The sequence below is a fragment of the Camelus ferus genome, chromosome 35 (genome assembly GCF_009834535.1).
Source record: "Camelus ferus isolate YT-003-E chromosome 35, BCGSAC_Cfer_1.0, whole genome shotgun sequence".
NCBI classification, from domain to species: Eukaryota; Metazoa; Chordata; class Mammalia; order Artiodactyla; family Camelidae; genus Camelus; species Camelus ferus.
In genome coordinates, this window is record NC_045730.1 from 18274113 (window position 1) to 18292745 (window position 18633).

Below are 18633 nucleotides of genomic sequence, written 5' to 3' on the forward strand. Positions count from 1 at the left end.
TTTCCCTATGCATGTGAAAAGTGCATGTGTTTTTAACTAAAAATTGATTCATAATGTTCCTACTATATATAGTATTTCCTGGGCTGGTGAATATGATCCCAAGTAGAAATTTAATAGTTGCATTCTCTCATATGAATACACTATCTTTCTCAGTCACCTTAAGTATTGGATACCTAAACTATCTCCAAAATTTGCTGTCAAAAATAATGCTTTAATGAACTTCCATATGAACATCTTTGCAGACATCTCTTAACCCCGCCAGGGATAAAATCTTACAAATGGAAATACTGGGCAAAGAAATACGCAGTTTTTAAAGCTTTTGATAATAGAATAACAAATTTCCCTTAAAAAAAAAAAAACTACAGTAACAACACCTCCACACTACTGTGTACAATTGCCAGGGAAACTTACCCTCCAGGAAAGGAACTCTGGTTAGGAGGAGGACAATTTTTTTCTGAGAGTGTCAGAAACTTTGCATTGGAAAGGGTTATTGAGGAAGGCCATCTGATCTTTAATCTCAGTCTGATCTGCACTAGCTTTTAGAGGTTGACCAGTGTTGGGTTCTGCTCTCAGAGATTCTGATGTCATTAGTCTTGGGTGGAGCCTGGGCACGGTGTCATCTTAAACTTCTCAGTGGCTCTAATGTCTGCCGAGGTTGAGAGCCACTGACCTCAAGGGTTTCTTAAATAGAAGAAATTTGCAGAAGTTGGGTTGGGTTCAGTGCTCAAGTGATGACCTACAAACATTCTCGAGTTTTTCTCCTAATTTTTTGGCTTTATGAAACACATTTTTGAGAAAACTGTGATAAACAATTTATAAACCTCTGAAAGGAAAACATGAATATGTCCAAGACAGATTCTTTCAGCATTTAGGTCACCATAAATGGTGGTCTTGGTGGCAGAAAGTAGAACTTGAGTGAGTGGCTTTGTCACTGGGACTTGGCAGAAGGTGGACAGAGTCCCTGTATGGACGCGCGTGAGTCTCAGGGCACAGGGCCATGTGAGATGGGCAAAGGGCATGGCTCTGAGGTCACATAGACCTAGGATTGAATTTGAGCCCTGTCATTTATTACTGTGTGACCCTGAGCAAATTCTTGACTTTTCTGGATCTCAGTCTTTTCATTTATAAAATGGGGCTGTATTGCAACTTCCTCCTAGGTTGGAGGCGAGGTTTGTACCGTGATAACTTAGGTACCGACCGTTCCTAGGCACTGATCAAAGGTAGCCACCCGTCTTCACTGGCACCAAGAGTGCTTTATCCATGGCCTCCTGGGCCGTGTGCTTACTCCTCGATCAGGTTTCAGTACAGGTGACCCACCCGTCCTGACTACACTCTTAGTTGAAACAGGTGGGTTCTAAGACCAGCTTTGCCATTCTCTTAGATGCATGCCCTAGTGCCGTCACAGCGTTGCAAAACCCCAGCCTCCTCATTAAAATATCTCAAGACTCCTCTCAACTTCAACAGTCTTTGAACTGGAATTCCCTTGCTTGAAATTAGTTTTTTCCTTTGAGGGGTGGGAAGTAATTAGGTTTTTTATTTTACTTTATTTTATTTATTTATTTATTTATTTATTTATTTATTTATTTATTTATTTATTTATTTATTTTTGATGGGGGTACTGGGGATTGGACTGGGACCTCGTGCATGCTAAGCATGTGCTCTACCACTCAGCTATGCCCTCCCCTCCTTTGCTTGGAACTTTTGATATTCAAATTAAGTGCGCCATGCCAGAACATTCCATGGCATGATTTTAAAAAGAAACAAGCTGTAGTGTATGGAGTGTCTATTACATTTAAAGTTCTCCACAGGCATGGGCGATAGATATTCTTAACTCCGTTAATGGGGGAGGGAACAGATTCAAAGGAAAATATTTCATCTATGATTACACAGTTGGCACTTGGCACAGCTGAAACTTGAACTCAACCCTGTTCCAAAGTCCTTGTTCCCAAGATGCCTCATTCCAGAGTGCTGCGGGTTATTAAAATAGGACTGATTCTTCAAAGACAAACTATTCATTCAGGCTTTTTCACATTCCTCTTCTTTCCTATTCTCCTACTTCTAAATAACTATTTTGACTCATTAACCAACCCCTCCACCAGAGGTTTTGTGGGAATGGGAAAAATCCTGAACTCTGAGTGACTTTCCAGAATCCCCAGTGTGAACCACATCAATATATTCTCCTAAACTCAAAGTAAATGTATCCCCCAACTCATCTTTTTAAAATTTTATTAAAGTAGAGTTGATTAACAATGTTGTGTTAGTTTCCAGTGTACAACAGAGTGATTTAGTTTCGTATATATATATGTGTGTGTGTGTATATATATATATATATTCTTTTTTCAGATTCTTTTCCATTATTATTACATTTCAGATTATTTTCCATTATTCCATTACAAGATATTGAATATAGTTCCCTGTGCTAATCAATAGGTCCTTGTTGTTTGTCTATTTTATGTGTAGTAGTGTGTATCTGCTAATCTCAAATTTCTAATTTATCCTTCCCCCCACCCCATTTTGGTAACCACAAGTATGTTTTCTATGGCTGTGAGTCTATTTCTGTTTTGTAAATAAGTTCATTTGTATCATTGTTTAGATTTCACATATAACTGATTTCATATGGTATTTGTCTTTCTTTCTCTGTCTGATTTACTTCACTTAGTATGATCATCTCCCAACTCATCTTTTTTTAGCTGGATCCCCCAAATGTCCAAGACCGCCCCAGCCCCTCCCAAGAGGAGAGGAAGCATGAATGGAAAGAGATGGTAGTCAACAGATTGCAGCTAAAAGACTGCACTTTTCAAGGTTTACAGAATATATGAAGATGGAATCATGCTGTGAAGTCCCCTCCCAGGGCCTTGGAAGGGACACACTGGAACGCCGGGCACCTCAGCTGTACCTCCATTAGCTGCAGGTGAGTGCGCCGCCAGCCCGCCCTTGCTCAGCGGTGTCTTTGAATGAGACTTGTTCTCATTTGCATCTGGCTGCAGATGCCTTAGTCTTTTAAATGGAGATGATGACCGCTGTTAGACATGGCGTCATTTTTCTGTCATTACTATCACACATGATGGGCTTCCCTTCTTAGCTTAAAACTGAGTTATTTGAGCCTCATAATTTCATCCATCACGCAACCAAAGAACTTCAGAGCTGGAAAGAAACAGATTCTTTTAATCTACAGACCTGGATTTTCAGGGATGGGAAAACTGAGGCCCAGGCCAACTCTAGACAGACAGGCTCTTGTTTGTAGGAGAGCCATGACAGTGGCCTTGGCCTGCCATTGGAGTGTTTACTCTGCCCTGGGCAGGTGGAGACACAGGCATGCTCGCCATTCCCAGCGAAGTTCGCTCTCGCTGGGGGATTGATAGACGGTCAGTGCAAGATCATGTTTGAAAAAAGTGAAATTATTGTCAGAGGCAAGATGTGCGATCTCAGCGTATTCAACACTTTTAATGGCTAATATAGGCAGTTACTGACAACCTCACCCATCAAAGGTGAGATCCCCACCCCTTGGCCAGCCAGCCTCTCCTGAACCGATGGGGCAGTCAGTTCTGCTGAGAAGCCCCTTGGAGGCTGAAAACTACATGATTTGAAGAAACTTCCAAAGGCCCTCCCTTTGAATCCAAACTTTATTGTTTTTGGCCAGAAGCGCTGTGAAACTTCACTGCAATAGGGAGGTTCAGTGCGTTCGATAAAGCACACATGTGCACTCTGTGTAAGTAGGACAGGATATAATGTTTCGGAGAGCAGAAATGCGAAGAGTTGAGTTAATCCTAGGAGGAAAATGATTAACCCAACAGATGACTTTTCAAATGAACTGCAGCCTTGAAAATAAATTTTGACTTCAAGTTTTTGAAGAAATCTTCATAAACACAGAAACTCTAAGTGATGACTCCATGCCAATGTGCAAATGATTTATTGCTCTGGTCGTGAAGTGAGGAGGAATCATGTCCAAATGACTTCCAGGAGACTACGGAGGGGGACAATGGAGAGCTGGGGTGGGGACCCTCCCTCCCGACTCAGGGTTTTCAGGCTTCTTCTGAAAGCCCTGGGCTCTCTCTCCAAATGAAAGGGTGCAGTAAGCTCAGCAGGGAAACATGGAATAGAGAAGCTGTTCTAGTTCAAGTCCAGGTGGAGGCTGGTCCCCATGTCCTGGTGGTCCCCATGGCATCTCTGAACCCCTAGGAGCCCTCGAAGCACGGGTTTTTACAACCTATTTAATGAGCACTGCAAATAAAGTCAAGTTAGGGAGCTGAAGGCATCTGATAGTCTCAGCCTGGAATCAACAGTCATGGCCAAGATGTGGAACAAGATATTTTGCAAAAGCTTATGTCAAACTGGGACAAGTCAAAGACTCGGGAGCAGTGCTGTCTGATGGAACTGTTACTAATGTCAGCAGAACACTTTGGAAATGTTCTCCGTGCTACCCAAGTCCTTCACCAGTGGCCATATTTGGCTCCCGAGCCTTTGAAATGTGGCTGGAGGACTGGAACTTGATTTTTATTATAACATAATTTTAATTCATGTAAATGTAAATATAGACAGCGGCAGATGGCTGGTGGCTACTGTATTGGATGAGGGAGCACGACAGCATCTCTTCTATAGGTAAGAGACAAAGACAGACTCTGCGGTGACACACGTGTCTGCCCTCCTTGTGGAAACATCTGAGGAAGCGGATCATTCCATTCTTCTTATTTTCCTCTTTACTCCTCCCAAAGGAAGTCTCAGACAAGAAGCTTTTTGTATCAGATTTCCACTGTGGCTGGAACAAATGACAACAGGCAGAGTGGCTTCAAACAACACAAATTAATTCTCTTACGGTTCTGGAGGTCAGAAGTCCAAGCTGAGTCTCCCTGGGCTGAAGTCACGGTGCTGGACTTTTCCGGACTGCATTCTTTCCAGAGGCTCTTGGGACAATCTGTTTTCTTGCCTTTTCCAGGTTCTGGAGGCTGTCCTTGGCTCGTGGCCCCTTCCTCCATCTGCAAAGCCAGCACTGGAGCATCCTCAGGTCTCCCTGACCCTGCTTCCATCACCACTTTCCTTCTCTGATTCTCTCTGTCTCTGACCCTCCTTCCTCCCCCTTATGAGAATCCTTGTAGTTACTCTGGGCCTGGCTGAACAATCCAAGATAATCTCCCCCCTTGAGAGTCTTGATTTAATCACCACCACAACACCCTTCTTACCCTGTTCGGTAACATATTCACAGGCTTCTGGGATGTGGGCATCTTTGTGGGGACCATTATCCTGCCTACCACAGCTTTCTTGAGGGCCACCTTAAAGTAAGTCCAGTACCTTTTGTCAAATTCATTAAAACCTGGCTTCTAGAAGGCAGCCCTGGTAGGTAAGGCCTCATCTCAGTCACCCACACATGACTGGAGCTTTTCTCAGTGTACTTTGGTGGGATCCGATGCTTCTCCAACTGCAGCCAGAATCATGGTCACCCAGAGGGCTTGTGACACTCATCATTGGATGTGAACTCCAGAGAGTCTGATTCAGCAGGTCTGGGCCACCTAAGAATTTGCATTTCTCAGCCAGCTAAGATATTTTTAACATACGTCCTCAAGTTCTTTGATACTCCTCCCTTCAAAAGGCAGGCTCGACTTACTGACTCGCTTCTAACTAGATCTGATGGACGTGATGGTGTGTGATACCAAGACAAGGTTCTAAAAGGCACAGCAGCTTCTGTGGTCTCTCCGTCCCTGTCTCTCTGTGTCTGTCAGATCACACACTCTGGGGAAGGCCAGCCTCCACGTCTTGAGAACATTGCAGCAGCAGCCTAGGGAGGAAGCGAAACCTGGTGCCAGCACCCAGTACACATCAGCCCGCCCTGGGAGCCAGCTACCTCAGAGGGTGTTGCTCCAGCCCCGCTCGAGCCTTCAGATGACTGTAGCTCTGGGTGACACTGTGTCTGCCTCCTTCTGAGAGATGCTGAGCCAAGATCTCCCAGGTAAGTCACTCCTTAACTCCTGACCCCTAGAAACTGGGAGAAATAATAAATGTTTATTGGTGTTTAAAGCCACCAATTTTAGGGGTAATTTGTTACATGCAATAGGTAACTGATACATCAGGGGGGTGCTGATGCCCCTGGTCTGAAGATGGAAGCAGTGGTCCAGCCGACTGGCTGTGGAGGCATGGGCTTTTCCCCGCCTGCGCTGATATGCTCAGAGATCCAGACTCGGGCAGCGTTCTCAGCTTTATACGGGCGGCGTGTTCACTTTCTCTTTTCCGCAGACGTCTTCAGTTTCCACTCGCCGCTCTTTGGTGGAAATACTTTTACTGGGAAGAATAACAACAATATGTCAACTGAGAGCTGGATCCAGAAGCCCATTTCTGTCTCCTCAGTCATAAAAAATGTCCTGCACGTGGGTGGAGAACCAGACAGGTTCAGGGAGAAGAGGAAATGATTCAAACACGAGACCATCGCTCGCTCGCTCTCACTCTTTTCAGTCTGAAGGTGAATGAGATCAAGGCAAAACCCAAAAAACGAAGCTCCTGACAAGAGAGGGAAAGCTAGCACCAGGAACCAGTGAGGCAGGGGGTGTCCAGCTATTAAATAATGAGTAGCCTCCTGCATGGTGTCAGAGGGGCCGGCCCCCGAGCCGGCCGGGGAAGAAACAGGGAGTTCGCATGACCTGGGACGTCAGTCAGAGCTGCGTGGACTGTCTTCCTGGCTGCTTCTCCCCAAAGAGCAGCAAAGTCTTCAGCAAAGATGTTTTTCCAGGGGTTGCACTGGCCGTTTCCCGTCCCAGTTGGTGGACGTGGGCCAAGAAGGGAAGTACAGCTCAGCCCCAGGAGCAGGAGAGGGGGGCGGTCGTGGAGACAGTGCCGCAGGGAAGGCGGCCAGCGTGGGATCCTGGGGTGGAACAGTGATGCCGCCCCTGCGAGGTGGGCCATCTCCCAATGGAGCAGCGCCAGCCACGCCCGCCAGGCAGACTCGCATCATGGTCCCCACTCCATTTGATGGGTTTCTCTGGCTTTTCCATTTATTTTTATGGACACTTGAAATAGGACATATGATTCCATTTATATGAAACTCTTGGAGAGGCAAAACTAACAGAGAGTAACAGAAAACAGCAAAGTGGTTGCCTCCGGCCAACACTGGGGGAGGGGTGGCTGCAGAGGGATGTGGGAATTTAGAGGGTGATGGAAATGTCCTGCGTTTTCACTGTGGTGCTGCTTACAGTGATGTATACATTTGTCAAAATTTATTGAACTGTACACCTAAAGTGTGTGCATTATATTGAATATAAATTATGTCTCAATAATGTTGATCTTAAAAAAAGTGTTACATATGAGGTGACCTCTGATGGGGTTGCCAGGGATTGGTTTGTCAAAAACAAGAGTTATCTGGTAGAAGAGGGATTCGCCTGATTAGATTAGGCCCAAAGGACAGAACTAAAGCAAATGCATACAAATTACAGGGAGCAGATTTCTACTCAGTGAGTTCACGTCTGTCACTTGTTTAACACGGTTTTACTGAAAGCGCTGTGTGTAAAGGTCTTGACTTTCAGATATGTTTGAAAGATAACTTAGCTTCTCTATTGCCCAAATTAATTTCTGTTCAAAAAGTCAGTTTTGCAGAGAATGGAGTATCGATTAACTTGAGGTTTCCCCATTTTCCCTGGGGCTGTGTCTGAGTTCTGGTAGATTCTCTTAGTGCCAAGGCATGGAGGGGCTCTCCAGCCCTCTAGCCAAGCATCTCCTGCAATAGCCATCTCCCCATGCTGGCTTTTGGTCATGACCCCTCCCACGTGGCTGCAGAGCTGGCCCTGGCTGCAGTCCACCTGACCTCCCTGGCCCTCTGCACCATTCCTGAGCCATATTAACGGGGAGTGTCATGATCCCTCTGCCACTTCTGTGCCATGGCAGGGATGGGGGAGACCACACAGAGCAGAGACAGGGGCAGCCCACCAAACCAGAAGGGGAGAGATGGAATAGTTGCTGAAGATGCAACCCCAATATCCCACTACTGGCCTCTTCAGCCGAAGCAGCCGCTGTTCCTTCTAGGTGAGAATTTCTTCCTCCAGGTGTTCATAAATTCTTTACAATTTAAAAAAATGTTTACTTAAGATGGTTACTTGAAAATCACTTAGTCTCATAGTAAATCACACAAGTATTTGCTGTTGTGATTAAAAAAAATCACCTGATCCAATACCCCATGATCCTTTCCAAATGAACTTCCTCCCTTGTTGCAGAACAATGGAGCCCCCCAAGCCCTTGGTGTGTTTAAGAGTATGCTTTTGATAACTTTGAGGTTGGCCCATAAAAATAAACATCTTGTTAAACCTGCCTCTAAGAGGATATCAGGTGAGAGAACAAAAATAGATCACAAGGTTAACCCAGTGGGGGAAACTGTGGCTCAGAGAAACCAGCAGATTCGCTGATGTTAAAGTTAGTGGCGATAGTTGGATTGTAATTCAGGTCTCCTTATTCTCTTGTCAGATTCTCCCTCCAAAAAACACATCCTACCCTCTTGGTGAAATCAAAGAAAATTAGTTTTTTTGCCAATCAATGATGTGATGGTTAATTTTATGTGTCAGAGTGGCTGACTTGTGGTGCCTAGACGTTGTTATGCATATAATGTCCAAATGTTATTCTGGATGTTTCTACGAGGGTGTTTTGGGTTGAGAGTCATACTTAAATTGGTGAACTCTGAGTAAAGCAGATTACTCTCTATAGTGTGGTGGGCCTCGTCCAATCAGTTGAAGGTCAAAATAGAACAAAAGCCTGACCTCCCCTGAGCAAGAAGGAATTCCCCAGAGGACAGCCTGAGTACTTCATCTGCAACATCAGCTCTTTTTGGCTTTCCAGCAAACTGCTTTTAGGCTTGAACCACAGCTTCCTGAGTCTCCAGGCTGCTTGGCCTCCCCCATCAGATTTTGGACTTATCAAGCCACCTCCATCACATGAGCCAATTTCTCAAACTAAATCCCTTCCATAGACGTATAGCCACCTCCTGTCGGTTCTGTTTCTCTGAGGAAGCCTGACTGGCACAGATATTGAGACACCTGGGCCCGTTAGAGGTGAGGTTACATTTTCCCTGAAAATGGGGCTGTTTTGGTTATTATGGTTGCATAACAAACTTTGCCAAAACTCAGTGACTTAAAACAACTGTGCTACTGTTCCTTGTAATTGTTCACTCTGGGCTGGGCTTAGCTGGGTGGTTCTTCTGCCCATCTCAACACAGGGCACTGGTAGGGGTATGTTCAGCTGCCGGTCTGCCAGTGCTAGCCTTGGCTGGCATGCTCAGATGGTCAGACTTCTCTCTGTATACGGTCTCAGGGCTTCTCTCTCCCTGTGCCCTCTCCGCGTGTCCCTCCAGTGGCTCCATTAAGGTCATTGGTCCCCTCAGATAGAAGCTCAGAGCATCCAGAAGTGCAAAAGCAGAGGCTGCAAGACCTTCTCAGGCCAGAGCCCAAATCAGTAGGTGTAAATCCCACCGCAGCCCATTGGTTAATACAAATTGCAGGACGAGCCCACGTTTAAGGGGGGGCTCTACCCAGGGGCAAGGACGCCGGAGGATGTGGTTTATTGAGGACCTCATTTTATCAACACCATGGCCTGCGTGTTCCATTCTGCAAGTGTTTCCTTCAGCTCTGTCATCAGAGAAGAGAAGTTGAGATCCACCAGTTTTAAACCAATGACATACATCAGCCAACGAAAAACCAGTGTGACAAGACGGATTTCCTCTCTGGCACCCAGACTCAGTCGCATTAAATCCTGGCACTTGTGAGTGCTCTGCAGCATCTGTTGTCTCTGCACGTGTCATTTTACTCCCTGCCCAGATTAATCTGGTGACTCTTAGTCCATGGTTGATTATAACCGGATTCTCGCTGAAAATGGGAAACAGAGGATTAAAGTAATTAACCCAGTCCTCCAGGCAGGCTGTTTCCTGTATTAGATATTAATGTCTTCATTTTACCACTCAGATAATCAGGGGAAAGTTGGAGCTTTAGATGCGTTATCCAGAGATAGCCTTAATTCTCCATGGCTTTTGTAACCAGCTCACCTGCCAGGTGTTGTCAGAGAAACCCGGACCCAGGAAGCACATTTGAGCTGCTAAGGTCTCTCTAGTTCTTGAGAAGAGCATCTAGAGGCACCAACGGCCAGGAGAGGGCAGGACAGATGGGCTGGGGAGCACACACCTGGGGTAGGGGTGGATTCCAGGCCAGCCTGCGGGGTCATTGGGGTGCTCGACCCTCCAGGCAGCCTGGGTGGTGGTACAGGCAGTCTGTGCTCAACCAGAACCTTCTCCAAGACTCTAAGCTGAAAGCTACCTGGGCTTGGCTACTTGGTGGTGCCTCTGAGAGCCCAAGAATGTCAAGCCTTGAGGAATACCTTTCAAACTCATTCCTGGCCAAATGGCTCCTGGCAGAAGACAAGTCTAAATTTAGATCTCTGAGCGACAGCTTCAGACAATGTCCTTACGTGACACAAAATGCGCAGGGCTTCAGGAGAGAGGAGCCAGGGCTGCACTCACACGTGTACACAGCCGTGTCAGGACAGACATGTGCCAGGCACTTGTAATCTTCTAGGCTCTGCAGAAGAGGAAGGGAGTGGTTGTAAAGCTGGTCCTGCTTTGTGAAACTCGGTCAAACAGACGTGGGTGCTACTTTTGCTACCAGGGTCAAATCTGGCTTCTTGATCAAGGGAGGTCAAGTTTTTCTGCAAGGAAGACTGGAAGGAGATACTGAGGAAGTGAAAGTTGCCCAGGTCAGAAGTGCCTGGGGGGCAAAGACTGGACAGAACAGAGCTGCACTGTGTGACTTGGTGGGGGCGGTGAGTGCCATGCTGATGGCTCTCCAGCCTTTCGCCCTCCCATCCCACCTGGCCCTCACAGCGCCCTTCCAGCCGAGAGCATGGTCATCTCCGTTCTGCTGATGAGGACACTGAGACTGGAGAGGCTGAGCGACTGGCTTCAGGTCACACAGCCAGTTCAGGATAGGCAGTGCGGGGCTGGGTCGCAGCCATCAGGGCAGCAGAGAGCCTGCCACAGGGGTGACCTGGAGGAGGAGTGTGAGGCTTCTCGCTCAGCACAGGCATCCTGCCAGGTCCAAAAAGCCAAAGTGCTTGGAGTGGGTGCCGCCCTGAGGATGAAGGCAGCCTCCCCTGGCCATCTGCCCAGGGGAGGCCGGCACAGCGGTGGCCCCCTTCCTGGACAGCAGCTCCTGCTGGGCCCATCAGCAGGCAGAGGGAGCATCAGTGCCTGAGGCTCCACGGACACAGCACCCATGACCACCAAACGGAGGGTCAAGGGCACCATCCCTGAGGCCCCGCGGGAAGGACACAGGCAGGGAACTGACAGAGGCTAGTCGCCTGCTTACTGAGCATTCACTGTGCACTAGGCGCCGCACCGCAGGTCACCTGTTTCATCCTCACTGCACCCAGAGGAACCATCTCGCTCTCCTTTTAACAGATGAGGAGACAGCCGTGAGCCTTGAATCTGCTTACAGAGAGAACAAAGCCAGTGGAGGAGCTAAGGGTCTGAGCACCAGCACCTGCTGAGCTCTGTGCCCTAGTCCCCCCACCAGCTCTGGGAGGAAGGCATCCCCGCGTCCCCGCGGGACAGCGGGATCCTGAGCGGGAGGCGGTGAGTGACGCCTCCGAACGGAAGCTCCTTGAGGGCAGGAAGTTGGGTCTGTTTTGCTCAGGGATGTAGCCGTCTTCTCAGACAGGGCCAGGCCCACCGGAGACTTTTAATAGAAGTTTGTTGAGTGAAGTAAAGGACCAAAAAGCCGCCCTGAGATGTAAATACTGAGTTGGCTGCGCAGCGTGCTCCCACATACTGGCCTTGCAGCTCGCCGTTCCAACTTTTCCTTAAGGAGGCTGCCTGGCCAAGTCCCTCCTGGTTGATGCGACTTCACACACAGGGTGATGGCGCCGAGTCCGTCCTCAGCCTGGTCCCTCCCGCACACTGGAGACGTGGGGGAGGAAGGGGGCTACCCTGAAAGCTGCTGGCCTGAGGCGAACTTGGTCCAGCCGGACCCCCATCACCTCCAGTCACTTCGCTTGACCTTCAATAACGCAACCCCTCCCTTCATGAGACTAAAGTGTCACCAGGCATCACAGTCCTTCCATCTCCTGATAAACAGTAAGAAGTGTCCAAGTTGCATCCACAGATGACAAAGTTCCCCTGCCCTGCAGGACTTGTACCACCCGCCGCAGGGTCGCTCTGGCCTCCCCCGCTTAGGCCTGTCCCGGGACCGTGAGTGTCCGGCTGGCTGGAAGTCACTAGTGCCCAAGCGGCAGGGAGGGCTTCTCCACACTGGCGTTTCCCCAGAACTCCACGATCTGTCAAGTGAGCTTGTTTTGCTCTCCAGATAAATGAGGAGCCAAAGGGTGTTTTTCTAACTGTGAATTCTTGGCATTTTTTCAGACTTCTAAATAAGCAAAGTTAACGTTGCCAGCCTTCTCTGGCGCTGCTCCGGACTGTGTAATGGATAACAGAGTCACGCATGGATCAAGGGGACCACAGAAGTCACCTGACGCCGAGGTTGTCCAACTTTTGGGGTAATGCAATCCTTTCAAATCCAAGCTTACCCTGAAGTCCATCACAGTATATTATATTATACTGTATTATGTTATATTATAAACATATTATAACATATCATATACTATATTACATGAGGAAAGCCAGCAGAGCTGTGGATGAAGTCAGGTGGCAGCTGAACCCCTGCCCCAAGCCCTCTTTTCCTGCTTCTGGCCAACCAGCAAGGTTCCAGAAACACCAGTCTTGTCTAACCCCTCAGTGCAGTGATCGCAAACGCAGGGCCAGAGGTGGGAGGGGACTCACCCGAAGTCCCACAGCAGCAAGTTCACGACAAAGCTGGGGCCACACCCGAGGCTCCAGGGTCAGGACTCAGCCCTATGTCCACAGCCGAGTACCGCCCAAACCTGCTTTCCAACTTGGCACCGATGGACATACTGGCCCTGGGCAAATGCGCCAAGAGAAGGCCGCTTGCTTGGTCCCGAAGGCCTGGGTGGGTGTGGACACGTGCTAATGATCACCCCTGGGTGACTCACTCAATGTACAGCTTATGATTCAGATGACATGTTGGTTTTAACAGAAAGTCTGAGCTCTAGCACTGACTCCATCTTCATTTAGCTCTGACATCCGGGTCTCACCGGCTTCACTTTCTGTGTCCAAGTGTGCTCTTTAACGGCCGCAGAACACACAGGCACAGACAACGGCCCTGTCCCAGGCGTTCATTTGCAGAGGCGGGTCAGAGACAGGCCTCGCAGAAATGAGCCCTAAGGCCCCAGCCTGTGACTCTGTAAAGGACAGCGTGCGACTCCGTGATCACAATCTGGACGCGCTCTCCAGCTCCCGTGGGCCCAGGGCCTGGAAGAAATAGGAAACAAACCACTTGTCCTCTCCCCTGCTGGAGGCATTACCTCCTGCAGGCGGGGGAGCAAGTGTGGCCTGCGGCCCCAGCCCTGCTGAGAGGACACACCGGGACAAACACACAGAAGTGCCTCCAGCCCCAAGGTCTGCCTCAGGGGCCCCTTGCTCGCTTTCCCTTCCCAGTTACCTTGCTCCTCAGCTCAGCCTGCTGTAGAAGAGCTTCCTGGAGCCCAGGCATTTTTTTCTTATCTCTCTCTCTCTCTGCCTGGTCTCAGCCTGGAGCCTGGTGCCAGGGGCTGAAATGGGAAGCTCCTCTCCCTGACTTTCCCCCTCCCTCCTACACTCTCCCTCTCCCTCCTTCATCCTCCCCCAACCTCCTACACCCTCCTATTCCCTCCCACATTTCCCCCTTCTTCATTCTCCCCCTCCATCCCTGTATCCTCCTCCTCCCTCCCTCTTACACTCTCTCCCTACCTCCTTCATTCTCCCCCTCCTCCCTTCCTGACCCGCCCTCTCCCTCCCTGCACCCTCCCCATCCTCTCCCTCCCACATCCTACCCCCGTGCATCCTCCCCCTCCCTCCTGTACTCTCCTCCCTCCTTCCCTGCACCTTCCCCTCCCTCTCTGCACCCTCCCTATCCCTCCTGTTCCCTTCCCCCCTTCCCCTTCCCTTCCCCCCAATTCAGGGGAAGGTCACATGGAGAGTCTTTGGCTGGAACACCCAGTGGCGCTTAGAAATCCTAAACACTGTGGCCTTTGCAGTGCCTGCCAGAGAGAACAGGGAGTCCTCTCTCGGGCCAGACTATGAGCAGGCGAGATGGAAGAAGCCTTATTAGGGCATCCAGCCTGGGAAGGGGTGCGCCTGCTTCTCCTGCCCACCAGCCCCAGGAACAAGCTCCTGACCCGGACGTCTGTGTTCCTCCGCCCCCGACGTCCTGGGCCCTTCCCCTTGGAGGAGTTTTCCCTCCTCCAAAGACCCACCAGGAACTGGCCTCTTCCCCAGACTCAATGGTGTTGGTTCCAATCCTGCAGCCTCCTCCCTGCTTGCTCTTGGCACTGTGACGTCCCATACTTCGTCCTTATTTGTTGTGCTTGTTGTTAGTCACCCGCCTCCCTGCACAGAAATGTAAGCTCCTGGAGGGAGGAGTTGGGTCCTGCATTAACTCAAATGCAATATCCGTAAATATTCATTGAATGCGTTTCTTAGGACAAAGATGACCCTCAATTGTATGTACTTTGGCCCCAGGCCCGTGCTTTTCCCTCAAACATTTCTACAAATAAAGCCCCTTCATATTCACGTGCAGGGGCAGAGAGGAAGGCCTCCACTCCCTAACTGTTCTGTCTGGAGGTCCACCGACTCGCTTCATCTTTTTGGGAGAAGTTAGTCAGTCCTTCACTCAGCTGCCTCAGGCCACCAGCGCTGCCCCCAAGGAAGAACCTTACAGACTCAGCCACACAAAGACAGACTGCTTCATAAGACTCGAAGTGTTTCCTCTCCCAGAGCTTTTGTGTTTTCACTGCGGAGAGAGCTGCCCTGTCCTCGGTTCCACGGAGTCACGTCACAAGACAACTTTCAACCGCAACACATCCCATCACCGTCCTCCCTTCCTTCATCCAAGGGTTTAATGAAGAAGGCGGTGCGGGGTGTCCCTCAGGCCGTGGGGTGAATTCTGACCTTTCCCAGTCAGCACTTCCCGGAGCCCCCCATCAGGTAAAGCACCAGACGGACCAGCTGCGAGTTGTGTCTCTTCTCAGACTTAGAAATTCTTCAGACATTAACAAGTCACCTTTATTTTATTTTTTTATTTATTTGTTTTGTTTTGGGGGGAAGGTAGTTAGGTTTATTTATTTCTTTGATGGAGGTACTTGGGATGGAACCCAGGACCTCGTGCATGCTAAGCATGCACTCTACCACTGAGCTGTACCCTCCCCTCCAAAAAAAAAAGTCACTTTTAAATGCAAAAAAAAAAAAAAAATGTGTGGGGGTAAAAGTAAATGCAATCACAATTTATCGTGTTGCCAAGCCTCCTACAGCTCATTCGGATGTGCTGACATCAGGTATTGAAGGTGGGAGGCCGCCTTCACGGCAGACTGGGAAGGAGGCATCAGCCTGATCTACTGGTCTGTCTAATAACCTCAGAACCTGCTGTAGCACGCGTGCCGCAGAGCGCTAGTGACACAGGCACGCACGAGGGCAAAGGAGTCGCACCCTTAGCCAAGTCAACGTCATAAGTATTGGGGAGTTTTTTTAATCCATCCCTGTAGGCTCAGAAACACCCAAGAGCTTTCTTAAGTTTATGCAAATGTGTGTAGTCCCCTCTTGTCTCAGAAAGTGTCTATTTTGGGATCGTTCGTGTCTTCGCCTGAGGACATGCACATCCATTGTGGTTATTTTCCCATCCCTCAAGTACAACTCCACTGGCAAACGACCACTGATGAGCTAAACCCCATCTGACTTTCATCAGATGTGCTCTTTGCCATAAAAAGAAAATCCAAGTTGAACTTTTACGGGGTCAGCACTGATAACGTCTTGGCAGGTGCTGTCTCGTGTACGTGAAAAATAATAGAGGTGCAATGTCTAGAAAATAGCTAGCTTTTACAGCTGCTGTGAGTTTCACAGAGGAGCGAGTGTGAGAAGCCAGCCCCGGGGCCATCTCAGCATCTCATCAGCTATAAATAGGAGACCCTGGACAGCGCAGCTGCTTGAAACATACCGAGAATCACAGTCTGGGAAGAATGAGTCGGAATGCGGGCTTTCTGCACACCTGACCATATGGAAAGTGAGTTAATTTGACTCTAATTGCATTCCAGTCAAATAAGAGATTGTTGTGGCCAGTGTGAAAAGCCAGAACCTCAGTCTGGGCTCAGCAAAGCTATTGATTTATTGCAAACCTTCACGACGAAGGGGGAAAAGTAATCTGATGCCAGAACCTGAGCCATCCTTTGGTTTCTGTAGGGGCAGTAGACAGCTGCCTTCGTGGTCTAATTTGATGAGCATTGCAGCCTGCCACAGTGCTTGAAATTTCCACCATCAGGGATCCTACATTTTGTTCAGATACCATATCTCCCTGGATTCCAAAAGTCTTCTCTGCAATATCCTGGGGTGGATATTTCCGGGGGCGGGAGTTCACTACGATATAAGACACTCATTTTCTTCTCTATGTTGAACTGAAGCCCTTCCTGCATCTTTCATTCATTCATTCTAATCTTGCCCCTCAAGTGCCATGGAAGAAATCTTTTATGCTTTCCCCGTGTTGGTCCTTCAAGTCTCCTCTAAGCCTTCTTGTCTTAGACTCCAAACCTTGAGCTTCTTCAACTAGTTCTAAATGACGTGATTTCCAGAGTCATCCTCACCTGAACCAGTTCTCTCTGGACCTGATCCTTAAAATAGGAAACCCAGACAGCAGGCACAGTCCTCCAGAGTCATCAGACCATCGCAAACTACAGCAGAGCTGCTGCTGCCATCACTCATGTGTTTGCTTGATTTCTCTCAGTGCATTCTGAGGTCCTGTCAGTGCTGGGGTAACTCCCCTGTGAGCTCTCACAGAGTTCTCGGTAACTGAAAAGCTCTCCTGTTCCTTCACATGAAGCCAGGTCTCCCCTGACCTAAGCTTCCAGATGTATAACATATATGTATAGTAGACACTATTCATCTCCATCAAACTTCCTTCCCTATGTTCTGCCAACATCCCTTTGAGTCCTGATTCTTCTGTTCAGGGTGTCAGTGCTCCCCTCCTGCCTCATGGCATCAGTTAAGTGATAGGAATACCTTTGGTTTCCTGATGAGAGTTGACAATAAAAATGGGGAACCCAAACAGAGGCATTAGAGGTGACTTGCAGGTGAAGAGCAGGCCACCTTCGAGCACAGAGACGGAGAGCCAGGTGCGACTACACCTGCTGTCCTGTCGCCTGCTCTCTGTCTCCTTATCTCACTCACACAAGGTACCAGGAGGGAGTTTTTCAGATTCTCTGCTGAATCCGAGCATGGGACGCAAAGGTTTGGCTTCTCTCCTTAGCCTCTCCCTCTCTCTGGCTTGGACTTTCTCGGAGCTTTCTTGCTTTTCTCATTGGACAAATGAACAGATGCTACTCCCTGGCATTTCCAGAGGAGGGGCAGGCCTGCCATGCTGCCCCCCGCCCCCGGAGCAGGTCCTCCTTTGTGCGTCATTGAACGTGGCTGGAAGGGCTATTCTGGCTGGCGGACTTTGTGAGCCCTCATCTTGTTCTGGGTCTTCCTGACATTTCTCCTGCCAGGCTTTGCCACTTGGGCCGTCCTTCTTGGACTGGGAACTCCCTGCCTTCCTTGATGTTCCCTTTGGAAATGTGGGCTTCTCAGAGAATTCACCAGCCATGCAGCCACCCCACTGTTTTTGGCTGTGTCACTCGCCCTGGGGTTGTGTCACCTCCTGGGGAGCTTTTCTGATCAAACCCATCTCTGACTTAGGCAGGAGGGGCCCAACCCTGGGCCTCAGTGGGTGAAGAGTTAGCTTTACCTAAAGAGAGGTCTGGCGTTCGCCTCGGCTCCTGGGAGGTGATCTCTGGGCCTGTAGAATGTCCTGCCTAGTAAGAGGGTGTTTGTTTGCCGGGAAGTCTTGGCCACTGCACACCATGGCATGATGAGTTATGATGGAGACTTGGGACACACTACATCAGTTCTAACCTCCAGGGGTATTACCTCAAGACTCCAAGAGGGGCTGGAGGTCAGAGGTCAGCCCCACAGGCAGTTCATGATGGAGACTCAATCAAAACCATTGCACCCCAGAGGCTTCCCTGCTTGGCAGTGCCCTGTGCATAAGGTCACGGGTGGGAGAAGATAATGCCGACCACGAGACCCTGGGAAGAGGGAGGTGATGGAACAGAGTCCAGGAGCCAGGACCAGCTCCCCACAAATCACCATGTTCCAACGTCCAGTTCCAAAGGGTTGAGAATTCTGAATTTGAACCTGGCCTTTGAGATGGTTATGAAGGCCTTTTGTTTTGTTTTGTTTTTTTCCTCCAAAGCAGCAAGACAGAACATATTTTCTTTAAGGTAACAGGTTGTTAGCCTGATTTATTGCCTTTAAGTATCTAGGCAGATGGTGTGCGTGCCTGTGTGTTCTTGCCCCAGGCTCTGAAGCGTTGGGAGCCAGTCTGTTGCTAATTGTCAGAATTTCACTTTTCTTGATGGTAGACTCTTAAGAGAGGTTGCTAAAGGTTAGCAAAGCATCACATCTAAATTTTCTCAGAACATCTTGAAATGTACATAGCAGGATGCTAACGTGGAATTTCATTTGTTTCATTTTCTGCTGCGATGCCC